Source organism: Mchenga conophoros, linkage group LG7 (assembly GCF_057382185.1).
Source record: "Mchenga conophoros isolate Kocher_MC1m ecotype Shallow Benthic linkage group LG7, M_conophoros_male_GT1.1, whole genome shotgun sequence".
NCBI classification, from domain to species: Eukaryota; Metazoa; Chordata; class Actinopteri; order Cichliformes; family Cichlidae; genus Mchenga; species Mchenga conophoros.
This window is the reverse complement of record NC_140532.1, coordinates 3,198,772-3,221,323: the sequence shown is the minus strand read 5'-3', so window position 1 is coordinate 3,221,323 and position 22,552 is coordinate 3,198,772. Positions and strand designations below refer to the sequence as shown.

General features: G+C 44.0%; 2 long non-coding RNA genes and 1 pseudogene across 2 annotated transcripts; all 3 read right to left on the bottom strand.

Annotated features, from left to right (window-relative positions):
- Nucleotides 1-1,171: 1,171 nt before the first annotated feature.
- Nucleotides 1,172-21,936, bottom strand: LOC146569334 (putative polypeptide N-acetylgalactosaminyltransferase 8; annotated as a pseudogene).
- On the bottom strand, nucleotides 13,308-14,049 carry LOC146569336 (uncharacterized). The gene is made up of 2 exons (XR_014893274.1): nucleotides 13,903-14,049; nucleotides 13,308-13,825 (listed from the first exon to the last, which is right to left on the bottom strand). It is a non-coding gene; the product is annotated as an uncharacterized LOC146569336 (long non-coding RNA).
- Nucleotides 19,753-20,501, bottom strand: LOC146569335 (uncharacterized). The gene is made up of 2 exons (XR_014893273.1): nucleotides 20,348-20,501; nucleotides 19,753-20,270 (listed from the first exon to the last, which is right to left on the bottom strand). It is a non-coding gene; the product is annotated as an uncharacterized LOC146569335 (long non-coding RNA).
- Nucleotides 21,937-22,552: the final 616 nt, after the last annotated feature.

The window sequence follows — 22,552 nt, the reverse complement described above, 5'->3', positions numbered from 1 at the left end:
CTTGTGTGCGCTGATGTCACTGCTCCTTTAATAAAACACCTGAAGTTCCATGTCACACCCTCATTTTTAACATACTGCTCAATGAGTAATAATAATAATAATGGATTAGATTTATATAGCGCTTTTCAAGGCACCCAAAGCGCTTTACAATGCCACTATTCATTCACTCTCACGTTCACACACCGGTGGAGGCAGCTACAGTTGTAGCCACAGCTGCCCTGGGGCAGACTGACAGAAGCGAGGCTGCCATATCGCGCCAACACCAGTAGGCAGTAGGTGAAGTGTCTTGCCCAACGACACAACGACCAGGACAGAGAGCCCAGGGATCGAACCGGCGATCTTCCGGTTACAGATGCACTTCCCAACCCCCTGAGCCACGGTCGCCCTGAATAGACAACTGTTGTGAACATACACTTTGAATATATTGTAATTTTCATTTTACTGGCTGTTGATTGTTTGGGTAACATGCAACGTCTGTTGTCTCTGGCCCTACCAGATGGCTGGCCACACCTGAAGATCATGCCACGCACCTGCAGCTGATCGTCGGGGGAGCTATTTAAGACTGCATCGGTAATACCTATTAAAATACTGGAAACGCACGTCCCTCAAACTTGTACCAGACAGAACAAATGTCTAATTAAAATACCCCCCCCCCCCCCCCAAAAAAAAAAGTTGTATGATCTGTGTTGGAACTGAAACTGAGTAAGAAAAGAACAACATTTTAAAACTGCGATATTCAAGCATGATTTTACTATTATGTGTGTACTGGGACAGAATATGTGAAGGTGTATTTGTGGAAAACAGATTTGCTGTACAGTGTGTGGCTGCATGAGATATGCTGTTGTATTGAAAGGCAATGTAATTCATGCCACTACTAGTAAGGGCATAGGTAATTGGAAACATCCTGCTAGGATTTCAAATGCGTCACTTTGTTTCTAATTTTGAAAAAGTCTCAAAGTTTGCTGCTCTATCATGGACGAAAAATCTTTGGCACAAAATAATTAAATTTTTAGGATATTTCTTTAAAATAACAAATTTGACATTAATTCATTTTGTATAAACTATTTTCAATTTTTCACATTTCATTTTTAGATTTTTTTATGAGAACTCTGACATTGAAAATATTTTAGGGATAATGAAATAATGTCCACATGAGGGCATCCTGGTTTAATCTTTCCACTGCTCTATGAGCAGAGCTCAACCACACTTTCAAAGGGTTTGATTGTGTTTTGATTTTGCCATCTTTGACATGTACATTCCTGTAATAGAAGTTTCTGGTTTATAATTTCCAGGTATCTCTTTGTCTGTCTGTCTGTAGCCATGTAGCCACACTCAGGTCATTCAACCTCTTCTGAGAAGCAGTAAACCATAACTGTGGTCCACATATCATGACTTTAAAAAAACCTCACTTAAAAAAACAAAACTTCATTATGTGGTACCTGAGTGAAGTCCCAGTATATCCCCATTCCTTTCTGCACAGCCTCCTTACAGTTGTACAGGCCAGGCTCAGTTTCTTCTGTGCCTATGTCAGCTAAACAGCGGTTGTCATTGTACTTATGTGCCTTGATGCCACCAATGTAGAGCTCACCCGTTCCATGATAATATGCCAACTTAAAAGATAAAAGAGACAAAGGTCAAAATGATATCAAGATGTAAAAAAGTTAAACAAATGACACAGACAACAGGGTTTCAGACCACAAGGGATGATCATAAGCATGTGTAACTTATGTATGTCTTTTAATATACATAATAAATACACCTAATCTGAATTTGGCTCCGCCCTCCTTGCTTCCAGCAGGACTGCAAAATTAAACATCACTCTCTGGAAGTCCCATTCATTTGTTTTACATTTGTGCCTTTGTGATGGTTCTTGAGCTCAACCAGTGTGTAGCAAAGAAGGAACTTTAGTTTAAGCAACTTTGTGTTTCTGTGGACAAGAAATTATCTTAATGCCACTGCACATACACAAATGCATGTGCTTGGAGTGGGACATCCTGTGTGTGATTTAAAAATACCAGCCGCACTGGAAGCAGTCTCAGGTTGAACAAAGGTTTAAAATGGTTGACTTTTGTTGGTGTTTTTTGTTTGTTTGTTGCACCTCTGTTACTCATGATTCTGGACAAACATGTCACTACTTCACTTACTTGAGAAACATAATAGTGGCAGTTGTAGGCAATAGGTGTGTGACCTGGTACTGGACCTTGGTCTAGGCACATGTCAGCATCAAGGTTCTTCATCTGTCAATATGATGGATAAAAGCAAATCATGGAAAAACACAGATTCCCACAAATCCCGCAGGACTCGACTGTAACAAACTTACTAAGCAACAGAGAAGAGTCAACTTACTCCTCCATATGCGAGGAGGTCGTCCCAGGGATCCAGCTTAGGATACACATTATCCAGGTACCATTTGAAAGAGAAAGGGCTGAACTGTAAACCTGAGTTTCTTCCTCTCTGAAATGTCGCCTATGTCAATTCCATGATTCTGCAGGAACAAAGAAAAAGATGTGAATCGATTCATAGATTGTGACTGAGAAAGAATCTGAAGAAAGATTTTCGTTAAATGTCGATGTTAAAAACACAAAGAGCTCTCAAAGGCCTCATGACTCTGTGAACAGGAGAAACAAATATCCTTTAGAGAAAACATAATTTGCTGTTTGTGTCAGTGCCACAAAACACCTCAAATGGGATGTTCCAAGCCAAGTTAACGTTGTGCTTGTATTCATCCATCCAGATCTCTGCAACTCTGAGGGCATTTCTCTTCATGGCAGGACCCAGGTCAGGCATGTAGGGCTTGTGGGCCCTCTCGATGTGGGCGATCTTGGAACATGGAACAACTTCAACACTGCCTCCACATGTCCATACCTACATGAAAAAAAAGTGCACCTTAAAACAAATACATATTTCATCACTCATGACTGCTCCACAACTCCTCTTTAAAATCATTATTATGAAAGAGAATTTTATGACTCTGTGATCTTTACTCACACGAATTCCCAGCTCAACATTTTCTCCACCATACACTTTCATTCCTTCATCAAGGACTCCAATTTCCCCCAGAAACTTTCTATCAGCAACCAGGATCCCCATGACAGATGGACTCCTAAAGTCAAAGAAGAGAAATTATTTTACAACTACTGTATATTGCTGATATAATAAAAAATAAATTGAAATATAATGAGAGATAATAAGGCTGTTATGTTGGTTACACTGATTTCAGTTGAACTTACTTGCCAGGCAGTGAACCGTCATTAAGTTTGTAATACTCGGGTGTAAAACTGTCATACATGCACCACAGAGCCCAGTCGAAGGCGTGTGCACTGGGATGATATGTAGTAACCTTGAGATCATCAAAGCTGACTTTATCAAACACCGGGGAAACCACCACAGTTCGGTCAGCTTTAATCTGTGTCAGCAGAGGTTCAGCCCTGTATGAAGGAGGGGAAAAAATGATGGTTCAAAAAATGTTACATAATAAGTGGAAGTCACACCCTTAAAGACTTCAGTGGAAGCACACACCCAGCTGTGGCATTTAATGGTCACTTCACTTGATCTCTTTTATTTTTCAAAAGATACACCCACCTGTTCAACTTTTAACTGATGCACAGGGTTGGGATGCTGTGACAGTTTGTTGTTTTAAAAATAATTCTTTAACAAAAAGATTGTCTAAGCAGCATCTGCGTCATCACCACCAGCACCATAACACAAGTTAATTACTGTCTCAGTAAATCTGCTCAATGGTTTGAAGACCATAGTGTGGTTGTACAGAGATCACTGCTCAGTGGGTTACTGGGAAGTTGCAACTGTGTGTAACGCTTGTGTGTGTTTAAGAAGGTAAACATGTTAATCTCAGCAAGTTGATTCTGAAACCGTGACACCAGCCAGCTATGGCCTCAAATCAGTGGAATGAACAAGTGAATGAAAACATACACTTTTGCCATGTTCCTACCACATCTCATGGACTTCAATGTGTGCGTCCAGGATGGCCACCACGTCAGCAGTAGCAGCCCTGCACCCGGATGCTCTGGCATAAGCGAGACCTCTCTGCTCACTGTGCCTCACTCTCACAATACGGAGATTAGGGTTCTCTTGCTCAAGCGACTTTTAAAGGTCACCCTTCAGATTTTCTGAATTGTATAAAGAAAAAGATCCTTCGTAGAACTTTTTGTTTGTTTTTTTGTTTTCCCAGGGTTTTTGGGTGGGTCATTGACACTACAGTCAGTGAGTCATACTTTGGCACTGCAACAGACAGGCGACTGTGGCGGGGCGTGGTCTGCGATGCTGCTGCAGGTGAGATGGATGCACCTGCATGGCATCTACTATCATGCCTCGCCAACTTAGAAGTCTTTGCTCAGTCTGAGTTGTTGTGTTGGTGATGTGTGCGGCTGGCAGCAGGAAAGCTGTGCCCGTTCGTGTGTGTTTAACAGCAACTGTGAAATAAAGCGTGCTGAAAAGCATTGAAATGTTACCCGGTCTGCCGTGGTTTATCACAGCAGACCTATTCAGAGTGTACACTGTCTCTTGCTGTATGACAGGTGGGAGAGGCTTCAGCCCTCTCATGAACCTGAACTGGATAAGCAAACAAAACTGAATGGCTAACTGGCTGGATTGGTGGATCATTTTAAATGAACCAAGCAAGAAAACTAGTTTGACCACAAACATGTGTGACATGTCACAGCTTCTGCAGGAAAAGTGTATTTGCAAAACCACTGTTTTAAAGGTTAACTGATTAGAGAGACCAAGTATGATTCAGTGTTTTGTAATTATCTGTTTGTAAATATATTGTGAATGATTAGAAGTGTATTGTGCATCTAACAGATAATCTTCAGTTACCTTTTGATGATTAGCTTGAACTAGTAGACATAAACAGGAAAGGAATGTGATAGGCATGTAGGGGAGACCGGGGACAGTTGTGACATTTCTGTCTGTATCTTGGAGATCTTTTAAGGTAGTGGATTCAAAATACAATGCAAAGTATTTACATGTCTCTGCTATTAAATAGTAGAGCTATTCTCTCTGCAACGCAGTTGATAATCGCATGGCATCGTCTCAAACACAAAGAGTGAAATGTTACAATTAACCCTATAGTCTGGATTAGTTGTAACATACCCTGGGGTGAGATGTAACACAATGAAACAAGGGTACTGACAAAATCTTAACATGTAATCTTTTTTATTCAACACCTGAATGCACTTATAAACATTTATGTAGCTCTCTCTCTCTCTCTCTCTCTGTGTGTGTGTGTGTGTGTGTGTGTGTGTGTGTGTGTGTGTGTGTGTGTGTGTGTGTGTGTGTGTGTGTGTGTGTAGGAGTGTTTGACAGAGTGCAGAAATATAGCTTTTGAACATATTCTAACAAAAAAAGGCAACTTTTCACCAACTGAATATTTCAATCATTTTGTTTGGCCTTCATTGAGTCTGGCCTCATTGGCTCAGTGGGCATTATAACCTGCAACTCTTGCACTAACATTTGAACATAATAATAAAGCTGAAAAAAATGTAGCTTTGGACCAGCTTCATCAACTGATCTGCATGTGTTTTTGTCAAGTTTTTAATCACCATCGGAATCACAGTGGTGACAGATGTACGGCACTCCTGGAGTGCAGGCCTCATGAGCCCACAGAGTACAGGCCAGGCATTTAACCCAAGCTTCTTCTGGCTTTGAGTTATCCATGCACACGATACAGAAATTCTCAACAGCATCTGAGGAATCTGTGTTGTCCTGTTCAGTGTTATTCATTTTTAGATTTTTCTTTCGTGATGTGGAAAGCTTGGATTGTTTTAGATTTGTGGAAGTGGATTTGCCTTGTTTCTGGCACAGCCTCTTCTTTGGGAAACTTATTTTCCTCCTTCTCTGGTCTGCTTCAAGGGCCATCTTAACTGGTGTATCTGTAACATGGTAGACTAATGTGCCTGTGTTAATTCAGCTCCATATTATTGTGTGAAGTTGCACTGGGTTGGGAGTGGTTTTGTGTGTGTGTCACATTTTTGGTGAGCCAATGGCTGGAATGGGGTTGGACTAATTAGAGGCAGGTGTACTTGATTGCACTGATACACTGGTCTACTTATAGCCCACACTACAAACACTGCTGTGTCGTTTTGTCTCTCTGTGCAGATATGTTTGGGATGGATGGGTTTTGTCCTATGAATTCTATAGTGAAAGTGTCGTTTTGTCTCTCTGTGCAGGCCAGGGCCTATTATATGCCACAGCCTAAAGGCAGCAGAGTTGCAGAGGCTGGAGTGACCACTGGCTATATGCTTACAAGGTGGTGGGTCTCCAAGGACAACTTCTAACCCTGTTACAGGCAACACGTGGAGTGCAACTGGCCGTGTGGCATAGCTGGCTCTGGCCTTGAGACTGTGTGTTTTTTATACGATTCATAAATGGGACACTGGACTGTTTTATCTTTTATCTCTTGATATATTTTTTTGTCAATAAATTATCTTTTAGAATTTTATTGACTGTCATCTTTTTGCCCACGACAGAGACGGTTGGTCAGACCTAGAATCTTTCTTTGGGTGTGTTACAACTGGCGTTGTCGACAGGTTCTGGCTACCATAATCTGTAGTGGGCAAAAGCAAGATGACTGATCAGAGTGAATCACAGTCTGGCCCAAATAGAGAAGCACCAGTTTCTAGTGCAGGGTTTAGGCCCTTTGGTATGATCCCTATGTTTAATATGGTCACAACTAAATTTAGAGGGAAGGATTCAGATATTAGTCTAGGTGAATGGAAAAGTAATTTGCAGACAACATTTGCTTTGCAAGGAGTTCCTGTAGATTTTAGAGCAGAATTAACACTCTGTTGCTTAGAAGGCAAGGCTAAAAGAGAGATTTTAATTCTAGCACCAGAGAAGCGTAATTCACCTGAGCTAATTTTTAATGAGTTAGAGAAGTTGTATGGGGATAAAACAACTGCTTCGGTCCTGCGCTCTCAGTTCTTCAATGCTCGTCAAGAAACACATGAAGACATCAATTCATTTGCACTGAGATTACAAGAACATTTTCTCAGGTTAAAGAGGAAGGACCCTAGAGGTATGAATGACGAAGATATTCTTCTCAGAGATCATCTGGTTGAAGGCTTGAGAGACACTGCCCTTAGAGGTGAATTCAGAACAAAAATTCTAATGAATGATCAGTTGACTTTTGCAGAAATTAAAGCAGAACTAATCCTGAGGGAACACGTTTATGGTGAAATGGTTGATCCAGTCCAGTGTTTTGCTGCCAAAGGTGAAAGATACAAGACCTGTAATGCTAAGGATATGGAACAGATCAAATCAGAGTTGTGGGAGGACATGAACAAGCAAATGACCACACAATTCAATGATTTATCACAGACTTTGATCAAAGAAATCCGATCAGAACTTCATCAAGCTACACAAAAGACTTTGGACTGGAAACAGACTGACCAGTCCAGATCAAGAAAGAAAGGAGGGAGCAGACCCAGAGTTTACTCAAACAGGTATGATGAACAAGGTAGCCCCATCTGTAACACGTGTTCCCAGCCAGGCCACATAGCTCGGTTCTGTAAAAGCACGCCTAGATCTGGATCGTTAAACTAGACGACACCACTGTGGCGGCCCAGACAGTGGGTTGTGTCAATGCCAATGGGCCTCAAACTGATGTGAAAAAACTGATTGGAAAAGTTCCTAAAGTCAGCTTGTGTCTTGATGATGTCCCAATACAGTGTATTCTGGATACTGGATCAAATGTGTCACTGATAAAGAACAGCTACTTCTCTAAACACTTTGGCAGTAATGGGATGAAATTGAAGGATGCAAGCAGCTGGCTGGCGCTCGAGGCTGCTAATGGACTAGATATTCCATACCTGGGTTATGTATTGCTACATGTGAAGATTGGACAGGTGGAACTCCCTGAATGTGGTTTTTTGGTGATTAAGGACCAATGTTTAACCGACAGTGAAGGCGTCCTGGGTATGAATGTTATTTCACAGCCTACCTCTCCTCTAGTGGGGCCGAACAGAGAGCTTGGACTACTGCTTTTCAGATTTGTGCCAGTCAGGCACGGTTTGCAGCTTCAGATGGGTCCATTGGGTATGTACGTACCATAAATCGCCATCCTATACAGATTCCCCCTCGGAGTGAGATGTTGGTTTGGGGTCGTACGAAGACTGGAGTGGATGGCAGGGATTATCAATGCCTGGTGGAACCTGTCGAGGTGGGTGAAGTCTTAATTGCTAGAACATTATCTACAGTCCATGATGGGAGGCTTTTGATTAGGGTCCAAAACCTTAATGACTCACCAATGTACCTTTACAGACATCAGAAGTTGGCTAAGACTTTTATTATTGACCCAGCAGATATCATACAAGAGAATAGTGTGAACATGACTCGTGTTGGTGTAAACACAGTTAGAGTGAGTATGGACCAAACGCAAGCCCTGCCCAAGGATAAATGCATGTTCCCTGATTTAACTGATCTTCATTTGTCCACAGAGGAATTGGAGAAACTGCAGGCTTTATTGCATAAGCACCGAGCAGTGTTTGCTGTGCATGAGGAAGATTATGGATTGACAAGCACCATGCAGCATTCAATTCCTACAGGCAATGCTGCACCAGTCCGTGAACGCTATAGACAAATTCCACCAAAGTTATATCAGGAGGTGAAGAGTTTTATTCAAGGTATGTTGGATGCTAACATCATTGTGCCTAGTTGCAGTCCATGGGCTTCTCCGGTTGTGTTAGTCCGTAAGAAGGATGGGACACTTAGATTTTGTGTGGATTATCGTAAACTTAATGCTGTGACCCATAAAGATGCTTACCCTCTTCCAAGAATAGAAGAGTCACTTGCCAGTTTGGGTAACGCAAAGTATTTTTCCACACTTGATCTTGCCAGTGGATATTGGCAGGTTGGGGTGTCCCCACCAGACAGAGAAAAAACAGCCTTCACTACACCCATGGGTTTATTTGAATTCACCAGAATGCCCTTTGGCTTGTCAAATGCATCAGCCACCTTCCAAAGGTTGATGCATGTATGCCTGGGTGAAGAAAACTTAGTCTGTACTTGTCTACTTAGATGATGTAGTAATCTATTCTCCAGATTTTGACACCCACTTGGTTCATTTGGATGCAGTCCTTGGTAAACTGTCAAAGCATGGCCTCAAATTAAAACCCAAGAAGTGCTGTCTTCTAAAACCAGAGGTTCAGTATTTGGGTCATCGTGTTTCAGCAAAAGGGGTTGCTCCAGACCCTGACAAGATTAAATGTATTCAAGAATGGCCTATTCCAACTGTGAAACAATTACAATCATTTCTGGGTCTGGCAGGCTATTATCGGAGATTTGTGAAAGATTTTGCAAGAATTGCCCAACCATTAAATCAAATATTAGTTGGAGCATCACAAAATTCTAAGAGGAAGGATGTTCCCTTGTCCACTAAATGGAACTCTACATGTGACACAGCCTTTAGTTCTTTAAAAATGGCTCTAACATCTGCACCAGTGTTGGCTTTTGCTGATTTTAATCTACCTTTCATCTTGTACACAGATGCCAGCAACCAGGGCTTAGGAGCTGTACTTGCACAAGTTCAGGATGGAAAAGAGAAAGTAATTGCTTTTGCTAGTAGGAGTTTGAGCCCTTCTGAGAAAAATGATAAGAACTATAGCTCCTTCAAACTTGAGTTTCTGGCCTTGACCTGGGCAGTAACCAAGAAATTTGTTGAATATCTGTATTGTGTACCCTTTACAGTTTACACAGACAATAACCCTTTGGTACATTTGAGTTCAGCCAAACTTGGTAGCTTAGAGCAGAGATGGGCAGCACGTCTGGCTAGTTTTCAATTTGAGATCAAATATAGGCCAGGGCGTATTAATCAGAGTGCAGATGCACTATCCAGATATCCATCACCTGTAGTATCCGAGGCTACAGAGGGACAAAGGGAAGAAGTAGAGGTTCCATCCTTTAAACAGGTTGAAGTAAATGTGGTCAGAGCAATGTGTGTTGGCGTAAGCAACTCTAACCAGGAGGGTTTACAAAATGTAACCTGTGGTGTGCCTCTGTTTCCTGAACGCACGCCATCTCAGTGGTCTGCCTTGCAAGGGGAGGACTCAACGCTAAGAAGGGTGGCCTGGTATCTACGGAGGGGCCATCAGCCAAATAAGCATGAGAGGCAACAGGAGTCTAAACCTGTTCTCTGTCTTCTGTGGCACTGGGAACGACTGTCACTAAAAGATGGAGTGCTGTGTCGGACATCACATGATACCAAGGAGGTCGATCCAGTAGTTCAAATTTTGGTTCCTGAGGGTGAGAAGTATTCTATATGGCAACTGTACCATGAATATGCAGGACACTGGGGCCCAGAAAAAACAATATCCCTCATTAAAAGAAGATATTTCTGGCCCAAATTAAATGCTGATGTTATAAATTGGTGTTCCCAATGTAAGGCCTGTGTACTGTGTAAAGCGGCTGCTGCGAAACATGCTCCTTTGATTCCCATTAAGACATCTGCACCCATGGAACTGTTGTCTGTAGACTTTTTGTCTATAGGTGGTCCAGAAGATCTGTATCATAATGTTTTGGTCATGGTGGATCACTTCAGTAAATTTGCTTGGGCTGCAGTTACAAAAGATCAGACTGCAGTGACGACAGCTAAAGCACTTTGGAGCAAGGTAATTCAGCCCTTCGGTGCACCGAGACAACTGCTGTCAGATCAAGGTCCTAACTTTGAATCGCAACTAGTGCAGGAGCTGTGTGAATTGTATGGTATAAAGAAGGATCATACAACACCCTATCACCCAGCTGGAAATGGGGCCTGTGAACGGCTTAATCGGACTCTTCTGGGGTTGCTGGGCACATTAGGTGAAGAGAGGAGAAACTGGCGAGATCACCTGCCTGAGATGATCCAGGTATATAACCATACAGTGCACAGTTCTACAGGATATTCACCACATTATTTGATGTTTGGAAGGCATGGATTTCTTCCCCAGGATCGGCTGATGGGCCTTACTGAAAATGCGGGCTGCTCTTCTGTAAGCAACTGGGTGCAATACCATCAGAGACGGCTGCAGTATGCCTTCCGAAAAGCTCAAGACCATAGAGACTCTGAAATGTCCCAGCAAAAGAAATATCATGACCTAAAAGCAGATGCTCTTCCATTGCTGCCTGGAGAGAGAGTATTGCTACAGGACTTGAGAGCAAGGGGCCGAGGTAAGTTGGCAGATAGGTGGGAGCAGCGACCTTATGTCGTCATAAAACAAGCAGATCCTGATTTCCGGTGTATGTGATTAGACAAGAAGGGGGAAATGTTGAGAAAGTGATGCATCGTAACTTAATGAGACCTTGTTTGCTACCTATGCAACAAGATATGCAGAACTCTAGGAGTGAGGTGGAGACAGCCAGGCAGGAAGATTTAAAAACTGGAAATGCATTGCCACACACTGGTAGATCTCCAGCTGCTCCACCCTGGGTTGGGTTTTGGCTTCCTACAGAAATCCCTCTCGAGGCTGAAGGCATCGAGACAGGACTCATTCATCAAGAACCCAGACAGTCAACAAGAACAACCAAAGGACTGCCTCCACAGAGATTTGGAGACTAATATTTATAGATTACACGGTCATTGGGACAATGACCATTTCAGCAGGGAGGGGTGTAACATGGTAGACTAATGTGCCTGTGTTAATTCAGCTCCATATTATTGTGTGAAGTTGCACTGGGTTGGGAGTGGTTTTGTGTGTGTCACATTTTTGGTGAGCCAATGGCTGGAATGGGGTTGGACTAATTAGAGGCAGGTGTACTTGATTGCACTGATACACTGGTCTACTTATAGCCCACACTACAAACACTGCTGTGTCGTTTTGTCTGTCTGTGCAGGTATGTACTGTGATGAAATCAGATATGTTTGGGATGGATGGGTTTTGTCCTATGAATTCTATAGTGAAAGTGTCGTTTTGTCTCTCTGTGCAGGCCAGGGCCTATTATATGCCACAGCCTAAAGGTAGCAGAGTTGCAGAGGCTGGAGTGACCACTGGCTATATGCTTGCAGGGTGGTGGGTCTCCAAGGACAACTTCTAACCCTGTTACAGGCAACACGTGGAGTGCAACTGGCCGTGTGGCATAGCTGGCTCTGGCCTTGAGACTGTGTGTTTTTTATACGATTCATAAATGGGACACTGGACTGTTTTATCTTTTATCTCTTGATATATATTTTTGTCAATAAATTATCTTTTAGAATTTTATTGACTGTCATCTTTTTGCCCACGACAGAGACGGTTGATTAGACCTAGAATCTTTCTTTGGGTGTGTTACATATCGGTGAGTATTGCTGTTTGTTTCCGTTTTCTTCCCGTTAAAGGGGTTTTTCTAGATCCAGCTTTTGGTAAGGGTCGCACATCTTCTGGGTTAAAGCCCAAGCAGGTCTGTTGGTTTTCATCACAGCCTGATGAGGGAGCAGCTTGGAGGTCAGTTAGAAGACTGGAGATGTGAGCATCTGGAGGAGTGGTCATGTCGTCAGCTGTAGGACTGGTGAAATGAGCAGCAAGAAGAGCGGACTGTTGGTCAGCTGGAGAAATGTCCATATGGACTGTTGGAGAACGACAATCTGTGACCTGTGATGGAGCAAAGTCACTTTCCTCAAATATGTTTGGATTTTATGGCCAAATTCCACAGCACTGGAATTCAGCCTGTATATTCTTTGGCGTAGCTGCTGCTGGAAGTGCCATCCTGACGAGACCTGGTATTTCATATATTGTCATGGTCTTTCCTGGATTCATTCTCATCCAGGAATCACTTGCACTGTTCACCATCTTTTTCAGTGGGCCATAAACACTCCTGTCGAGTGGTTGGAGTTTGTGACGACAGTGAGGGGGAAATGTGAGCATCACAATTCCATTGCTCTTGCAGAAGTCAATGGCTGCAACTGACAGGTGTGAACTGTGGTTATCCATGAGAGGAATCACTTTTTCATGGCGGACCTTGGTGTGGTTTGCAGAGTGCTTCAGAAACATGAGGAACTCTTCTTCTTGCATCCATCCTTATTGATTTCCACTGCCAATACTTGCTACTGGCCCATCTCGGACAAAGTGGTCTGCATAACATGTGTGGGAAACATCGGAGGAATTGTGTTGCCAGTGGCATTGACTGCACATACAAGGGTGACCAGTGAACCTCTCTCTGTTGATGTCATTGCCCCAACTTGTTTAGTGCCACGTTTTGCAATCACTCTGTCCGGGGTTAATATTCCATATGTCATTTGCAGTTAAGTTGTGTCTCTTTAGCAACTCATCAAATTTTTTGAAAAACGTTTGTGACCCGTGGTAGGTACCTATTTAAAATAGGACAGAGCCGTAGGCGCACAGTCAGTTTAAAAGAGTTTAATTTTTAATACAAAATAAAAGAAACAGTGTAACAGCAGCACCTAAAAACAATTAAAAACGTTACCTTATTAAAAAACGATAAGACTGTACGATTGCCCGTGAGGCAGGACAAGCGCTGCGGAGAACAGTTTAAAAACAAATCGACATAGCACACAGGTTAAAAATGGACGGCAACTCACACATGACCCCAAATGGGTAAAACACTATAGAAAAAAAAAGGCAAATCTTCGGTGCCGTCTTCACTCGGGCCCCCCGCTGTGCATGCAAGAGCGGGGAGACGAAAAAGGATTTGTTTTCCCTGCAGCGCCTTCACCGCCTGCGAATCAATATCTGTGGTGCCTACTGATACAGAAAAAGTAAAACAAAAAACCAAAACCATCGACAGCCGCAGCAGTCAGTCTGTCGGCTTACACCAGTTTAAAACAAATTAAAACACACTGATGCGTCGGGTCCTTTGCCCGCAGCCAGAAATCCACCTGGCAAAGCAGCAGCTCGGTACTCTGTGAATAAAAGGCAGGAGATCACTAGCTGGACAATAAAACACAGGAATATTCCTCCACTGAATTGGTTTTGTTACCTGTCCACAAGTTCGTGTCACACCCTAATAAATGTGGGTCAGTGGCGATGAAGTCCACTATACCGTTCTCACGGGAGCAATGTTTCCCACCTACAAGGGTGCAAATAACTGTAAACCTCTGCCAACAGCCAGAGCTCAAGTGGTACATTTTTGTGTAACCTACCGTTCTAACAGAAGTTTAGGGGAAGACCCGTATCAGACTTTCGTAGTTAAGAAACATCAACTTGCCCAACTCGGACCAAGCACTCGCAGTTTCAGGTTTGCAGAGGAATACCCAATTGCCCACACCTGCGCTTATGAAAGGAGCGAAGACCAGCTCCGCCCACCAGGGGTGGTCCCAAGTCTCCAGGTCTCACCTGTCACATTCTCCCCCCTGGTTTTTGCATTGGCGACCCAACAATAAAACTTTAAAGCCACGGTCTATAAAAAGCTGTAACTGAATGTACACTAGGTGGCCTGGCTTCAGCTGATTGGGGCAGATGATGTGGATTGGAATGGTGGCCAGCTGTTGAGCGTGTCGTTCTTCTAACTGTACCACTTTCAGCTAATGGAGTGGGGACACTACACTGTGGAGTCAGGGTACCAGGCTCAGTCCCACTGGACTGCGGCCTCATTACTATAGCCAGGTCTTCTGGGGGTTGTTGGGGACAAGTTGCAGAATCAGTTTGTACACTTTGGGGGTCACCTCTTGGGGACTCCCTTCGTTGCCACACATAAAAGTCTCCCTCATCCTCAGACAAGGGTAACCGGTCAGGTGAACTTCTAGGGTTAGGAGTTTGCTGGAGCTCTGCCCTTATTTTCTCACAGATATCAGCAGGGATCGGCTTGATCAATTGTCTGTTAACCTGTCTTTTCTGTTCTGGATCATGGAGTGGGGCCACTGTACACAGGACCAGCATCAGCAGGGGCACGGACAATACAATACGGTGTAACACCCCAAAAATCTTGGATTTTATTCCGTCCCCGAATGCTATGATCTCTCAAATACACTAACTGATGCAATGGCAAGGGGTCAGAAGCTGGGGCAGGTTGACGATCTGCACGCAGCGTCGCTGCTGCTTTGGTGCGGTTACTCACACCTTTATAAGCTACATCTAGACGTTTCTGATGCTCTTGGACCCAAGTGTGCACCGGGCCATGGGTGGGTTCCTCCACTCTGCCTAACAGGAAGTCAATTGGGAGCTGGGGCTCTTGGCCAAACATAAGAAAATAGGGTGACTCACCGGTAGTTTGATGGATTGTGGTATTGTAAGCAAAGGTGAGCTGCTGTAAATACATGGGCCAATGACGCTTTTGCTCAGGGGGCAGGGTTCTCAACAGATCATGCAGAGTCCGATTAAAACGCTCACACTGGCCATTACCTTGTGGGTGGTAAGGAGTGGTGCGAGTCTTTTCCACACCATATAACTGGCATAGCTGCTGAACTAATGCTCCTTTAAAACTCCTCCCCTGATCGGAGTGGATCCTAGAGGGAACACCAAAGCGATAAAACCACTCATAAACCAAAACACTGGCCACAGTAGTTGCCTTTTGATCCTTAGTAGAAACGGCCTGAGTGAACTTTGAAAACACATCAGTAAGAATCAATACATTTTCACGGCCATCAACGGAGGGTTCAAGGCATGTGAAATCAATTGCCAGAATCTGATTGGGCCTCGCAGCCATGAGGTGACCCATGGTTGTTTTAGGTTTGGGATAAACTGCTTTAGCCTGCGCACAACGTTCACATTGCTGACAGTAATCCTGAACCTCCTTAGACATACCTGGCCAATAACACCTCTTGCGTATCAAGTCTGCAGTCCTGTCAGTTCCCTGATGACCATGGTCATTATGCAAGCCATGTAAAACCTCATTCTTGAGACTCTGAGGGACCACTAATTGGCACACTGGTTCCCCCCCATCTGGCTGAAAGATCTGCCGATAAAGGACGCCCTCCTTTTCTACCAGTTTCCTCCACTGGCGCAACATTTCCAGCACTGCTGCTGGCAAATCTCTTCTCTCCTGGCGAGTAGGGCCAGTTCCTCTGCGCCAAAACTTCAAAAAACCACTAATCGTGGGGTCCTCCCTCTGCAAAGTAGCAAGGTCTGCAAGTGAATGAGAGGGTAAAACCGAAATCATAGATTGGATTACTTGCTGGGGTGGTAAAACTGTTTGCACTAAAGAGTCTGGAAGGGAAGTACCAGGAAGCAGTGTTTCTAAAGACACAGTTTGATCGGATGGCTGACACTGTCGGGACAAAGCATCTGCATTGCCATTTGTATGACCCGGACGATACTTAATTGAAAAATCAAAAGAAGAGAGCTGAGCCGCCCAGCGCTGTTCCAAAGCTCCAAGCTTTGCTGTAGTCAGATGGCTCAAGGGGTTGTTGTCTGTATAGACAACACACCTGTTACCCAGCAAATATTCTCTGAATTTTTCAGTCATAGCCCATTTCAAGGCTAGGAATTCAAGTTTCATGGAGCTGTAATTGGACATGTTACGTTCCGTGGGCTTTAGCCCTCGACTAGCATAAGCTATAGGACGCACCTTGCCATCAGCTTGCTGTTGTGAAAGCACTGCCCCCAGACCCCAGTGGCTGGCATCAACCTCCAAGATAAAAGGTTGTGAAAAATTAGCATAAGCCAATACGGGGGAATGCACCAACCGAGCTTTCAACTCTTGAAAGCTATTTTCACACTGCTCGGTCCAAACTTCCTGCAATGCACGCTTGGAGGGGCGTTTGTGCTTAGTCCCAGCCAGTTCGGCCACCAGCTGGTGGAGCGGAGCAGCTAGGGATGCAAAACCTGGAACAAAGCGGCGATAGTAACTAGCAAACCCTAAGAATGATCTCAATTCAGCAACAGAGCTAGGAGTTTGCCAATTAGACACCGCAGATATTTTGTCTGGGTCCGTGGCTACCCCGTCCTTGGAGATCACATGTCCAAGGTACTTTACCTCTGTCTGCAGAAAACAGCATTTTTCCAACTTGGCCTTCAAGTTTTGTACCCGCAAGGTCTCCAGTACTGCTCCTAGGCGCTGAATATGCTCGTCTACTGTGGTAGAGAAGACAATCACATCATCCAAGTACAACAACAAAGACTGGTGATTCTGGGAACCAAACATTCGCTCCATCAATCTCTGAAAGGTGCTTGGTGCATTACAGAGGCCAAACGGCATGCGGTTGAACTCAAATAACCCAAAAGGAGTACAGAAAGCAGTTTTCTTTTTGTCTGGCTCAGCAACAGGGACCTGATTGTAGCCACTAGCCAAGTCCAAGGTAGAGAACCAACATGCACCTGACAACACATCCAAGGACTCCTCAATTCGGGGCAAGGGAAAAGCATCCTTCCTAGTCCTTGAGTTCAGCAGACGGTAATCCACACAAAGCCTAATACTGGAGTCCTTCTTTTGTACTACCACGATTGGGGATGCAAAAGGGCTACAACTTTCTCTGATCACCTGACTCTCCAACAGGTGTTGAATATGGGCCTTAACGCTCTCATACTCTGAAGGTGGAATCCGTCGATACCGCTGGCGGACCGGAGTCTCATCTAAAAGTGGGATCTCATGAGTCATTAAATTGGTACACCCTAAGTCACCATCATGAGAAGAAAAAACAGATTGGTAGTCACGCAAAAGGGCCCTTACCCTGTCCTGATCCTGTACAGTGAGGGCTGAGAGATCAATTGCATTAATTGCAGTTTTCAGAGGGTTGGATTCCACACTCTGGGTTGCCATGGTAACACGTTTTTCCTCTCCCAAATCTTCCAAGAGCCTGGTCGAGCCATCCGATTGGCTGACAATTTCAACGTGGCACAAGGTGCCAAGCTGACTGCGAGGTGGCAAAATGGCCTCAGTTAATCCCACATTGGTAACTGGGATAAATGCAGTGCCACTGACCACCTGGACCAAAGCTGGAGAAGAAAGGAGACCATGAGGCAAACCGGCATCTAATGGTTCGAAAAGCGCTGTTCCAGTGTGTGCTGAAGGGACTTTCCGACATGTAGTTGGTACAAACTTCATTGTGCCTGCGGGGATGCAAATTTTTCTCCTACCCTTAACTCTCACTGGGCCACTAACTTGTGCTTCAGGCTGTAGCTGCGCTGTATGGCAACGCTGCAAAGCCTGCTGCCAAGGATCCTCCTGCACTAAAGGAAGGTCAAAAAGAGCAAAGCCATGTTCCAAAAACAGCTCCCTATAACACTCACGGATCACATTCATGCCGAGTACTCCACATATTTCTGAGTTGGGGCTGGGCTCCAAAGGATCTCTAACAACTAACACACCACGTTTCGGTATGTGCCTCCCTAACACTTGGCAATCAAGCTCCAGGTAGCCAACATAGGGAATATCTAGCCCATTAGCTGCCCGTAACCGCAGCCAATGGCATGCTTTCAGTTTCTCTGGACCCCAGTTCTTAAAATGTTTGGCAAAAAAACTCTCCGTGATGGTAGTGACCATGGATCCAGTGTCTAATAAACAGGAGACATCTACCCCTCCCATATTAATGGTAACCTTTGGACAGGAGCCTACCAACTTGGGTGGGGGACCAGACATTTGAGCATTACAACTGTTGGAGCCAGTTATGTCCCCATCTGATATGTGTCTCAGCATAACAGAGGGTGCTAGTTTTCCGCCTGCATGGAAAACGTACCCTGCCCAGATGAGCTCCTGCTAGGGGCTGTAGATTCAAAGGCTACTACCCTCTCATTATCACAGTCTTTAGCAAAATGGCCAGGCTTCTGACACCGTCTGCAAATAACCTGCCTTCCTCTCTGCGTGAACCTAGACTTGATGTATGGGCAACTCTCAACTCATGTGTAAGCTGATCAATCTGGGCCTGCTGCCGTTTTAACATTTCCTTAACCTCTGCTAATTCTGACCCAATAGTATCCCTTGGCCCCTTTGTTTGTCCTGTATGCTGAATGCTGTAGACTGCTGGGACAGAATAAGTCCTGAACCGGCCGGGTTCTACTCCTACTCTGCCTTCCCGCTCCCACCTGAGGCCTTCATCTCTTAAAGTATGGAGGTCATAATCTGGATGTTCGCGAACAATCCTTTTAAGCTCGCGGCTCAAATTTCCATCCCGGACACCCTCTACAAACTGATCAGAAAGCAGTCTAGCAGCCTCAGGAATTCGCCTCTCTGGACAACTTTGGATCATTTTGTCCATGAGAGAAAACAATGCATGGGAGAATTCCCTCAGTGACTCTCCTTCTTGCTGCCTTCTTGCATAAAAAGCTTCCTTAACAGCAATAAAGGACATGGGGCAACCATACTGGCTAAGGAGAATATCAAAAATGCAGTCTGGATCTTCTCTTACTTGCTGGGACCTATATTTTATTTCCTCACGAGCATCACCAGTCAAATGATCATAGACATAATGGGCTCTATCAACAGGGGCAAGTCTACGAGTGCGCATTACAGATTTTATTTCCTCCACCCAACTTTGGACACCAATTTCCCCAGTTCCACTAAACAGGGGGCACGACCTCTCTCTAGGGATATAAACCAGCCTCTCTTGGAGAGAGCCCTCCATAGAGGTAGAGTCATGAGGTCTACAGGGGCTAGAAATGCCTGATTGGGACTCCATAATAAAAAAATAAAAACCCTCAACAGTAAGTGCCTACTGTGTTTAAATGCAGATTACACTTTGTTACCACCAGGATTTACCAGCTGCTGCTTTGCCTAAATAAATAAAAAAATACAAATATAAAACAGTTTAAAACACACACCCATAAAAATAAAAATTTTACACAAACCAACTGACTAATCGCTGTGCACACCTAGAGGCTCGTCCTGTCCGACAACGCCAGTTTGTGACCCGTGGTAGGTACCTATTTAAAATAGGACAGAGCCGTAGGCGCACAGTCAGTTTAAAAGAGTTTAATTTTTAATACAAAATAAAAGAAACAGTGTAACAGCAGCACCTAAAAACAATTAAAAACGTTACCTTATTAAAAAAACGATAAGACTGTACGATTGCCCGTGAGGCAGGACAAGCGCTGCGGAGAACAGTTTAAAAACAAATCGACATAGCACACAGGTTAAAAATGGACGGCAACTCACACATGACCCCAAATGGGTAAAACACTATAGAAAAAAAAGGCAAATCTTCGGTGCCGTCTTCACTCGGGCCCCCCGCTGTGCATGCAAGAGCGGGGAGACAAAAAAGGATTTGTTTTCCCTGCAGCGCCTTCACCGCCTGCGAATCAATATCTGTGGTGCCTACTGATACAGAAAAAGTAAAACAAAAAACCAAAACCATCGACAGCCGCAGCAGTCAGTCTGTCGGCTTACACCAGTTTAAAACAAATTAAAACACACTGATGTGTCGGGTCCTTTGCCCGCAGCCAGAAATCCACCTGGCAAAGCAGCAGCTCGGTACTCTGTGAATAAAAGGCAGGAGATCACTAGCTGGACAATAAAACACAGGAATATTCCTCCACTGAATTGGTTTTGTTACCTGTCCACAAGTTCGTGTCACACCCTAATAAATGTGGGTCAGTGGCGATGAAGTCCACTATACCGTTCTCACGGGAGCAATGTTTCCCACCTACAAGGGTGCAAATAACTGTAAACCTCTGCCAACAGCCAGAGCTCAAGTGGTACATTTTTGTGTAACCTACCGTTCTAACAGAAGTTTAGGGGAAGACCCGTATCAGACTTTCGTAGTTAAGAAACACCAACTTGCCCAACTCGGACCAAGCACTCGCAGTTTCAGGTTTGCAGAGGAATACCCAATTGCCCACACCTGCGCGTATGAAAGGAGCGAAGACCAGCTCCGCCCACCAGGGGTGGTCCCAAGTCTCCAGGTCTCACCTGTCACACATTGCTACATTGTGTTTATTAAAACTGGTGGTCCTTTCCAGTCACCTTTCTCACTCACTATGTGTTAACAGACCTCTCTGCATTGAATCATATCTGTTATTAACCTCTGTCTCTCTTCCACAGCATGTGTTTATCCTGTCTTCCTTCTCTCACCCCAACCAGTCGCAGCAGATGGCCGCCCCTCCCTGAGCCTGGTTCTGCCGGAGGTTTCTTCCTGTTAAAAGGGAGTTTTTCATTCCCACTGTCACCAAAGTGCTTGCTCATAGGGGGTCATATGATTGTTGGGTTTTTCTCTGTATCTATGAAGCGCCTTGAGGCGACTTATGTTGTGATTTGGCGCTATATAAATAAAATTGAATTGAATTGAATTGCCAGACTTGTAGCCTCTGCACTTCTAATGGACAAAGTTGGGTTTAGTTTCATGTAGGCTGAGAACCAGTCTGGTCCAGCCCTTGAGAATGTGTCCCATCACTTAGGATATTTGCGTCCATGTTTCACTGATATGCCAGTTCTTTTACCTGTAATTTTAATCACGAAATATGCTAGTATTTCTGATATACTATATTTTAAATTGCCACCATTACAAATTTCTAACTTTCCCTTGTCTTATCCTTTATCGGTACAAAGTGACATGGAAAATGGCATACAATTTTACCAAAGATCTATTGGACTTGCCCTGATTTCTAACATCATTTAATTTCTTTATTTATTTCACACATGGTTCAACAGTGTTTCGTTTCCTACATACAGATCCTCCTTCCCATTAATATACCACTGCACCCATGGGTGAAAAGGAGCAGGAAGAAGAATAAATTCTTGTTAGCACCTGCCCCCTATCTGCAATCCAATTATTCTTACAAGAGGGCGCCAATAACCTCCAAAAAACCCCTCTAACATGTATCTTTATGTAACAATGCAAAACTAAACAACAAATCAGTATAATCAGCAATATACAGCACTAAATGGCAATGAAAATTTTTCCTTCCACATTTAGCCCAAATTGCTTTCACGTTCTTCATATTGATTTTAGCACAAAATAGACTGGGTGGACTAAATTGTCTTTGCATGTACACAAGAGAGAATGAAAGATTAAAATCCTGAAAAATAAAAGTGGTACAGAGGATCTCTGGTATCTGGAAGAGGTCGATCCAGAGGTAGGGGGTTGCTCAGAAAAACATTGTACCCATACTTCACAAACAGGCTCTGAGCCTCTCTTCCCTCCATTTGTCAAATCGAATTAAATCGCTTTTATTGTCACATCACATGTGCAGGTACACTGGTACAGCACATGCAACTGAAATTCTTGTGTGCAAGCTTCACAAGCAACAGAGGTGTGCTTGAACAAGAATGACTTAGGGATGAATTTTTCAGACTTTTTCATTTGAGCTGTCTCATTTTTGGGTTGAATATTTACATCACCTTTCTTCTGCTTCTCTGCTTGCTTTTGGACCTCAGCTGATTTTCTGTCTGTCGCTGTCTTTGTCACGGCTAGTAGGGCAGGCTGTGTGTAATTTAACGAAGGACCCAAGATGCAGGCAGATTTTAGATGCGAGTGAGTTTTATTAGGGAGGTGAAACAAAGAGAAACGCAGTGGGCATGACACCGAACCTAAGGATTACCTAAATTGGAGAAAACTAAGAAAAGACCAGAAATGGAGATTCAGGGAAACTACACAGGAAAATGCAGGGAAATACACAGACAAACCAGCAACGCACACAAGAAAAAACAGGGCTTAAATACACACAGGGCAATCAGGGAATGGGAGACAGGAGGGAGTCACAGCTGGGATGAATTGGACATGATGAGACAAGGGGAAGCAAAATTAGACAAACTAATGTAG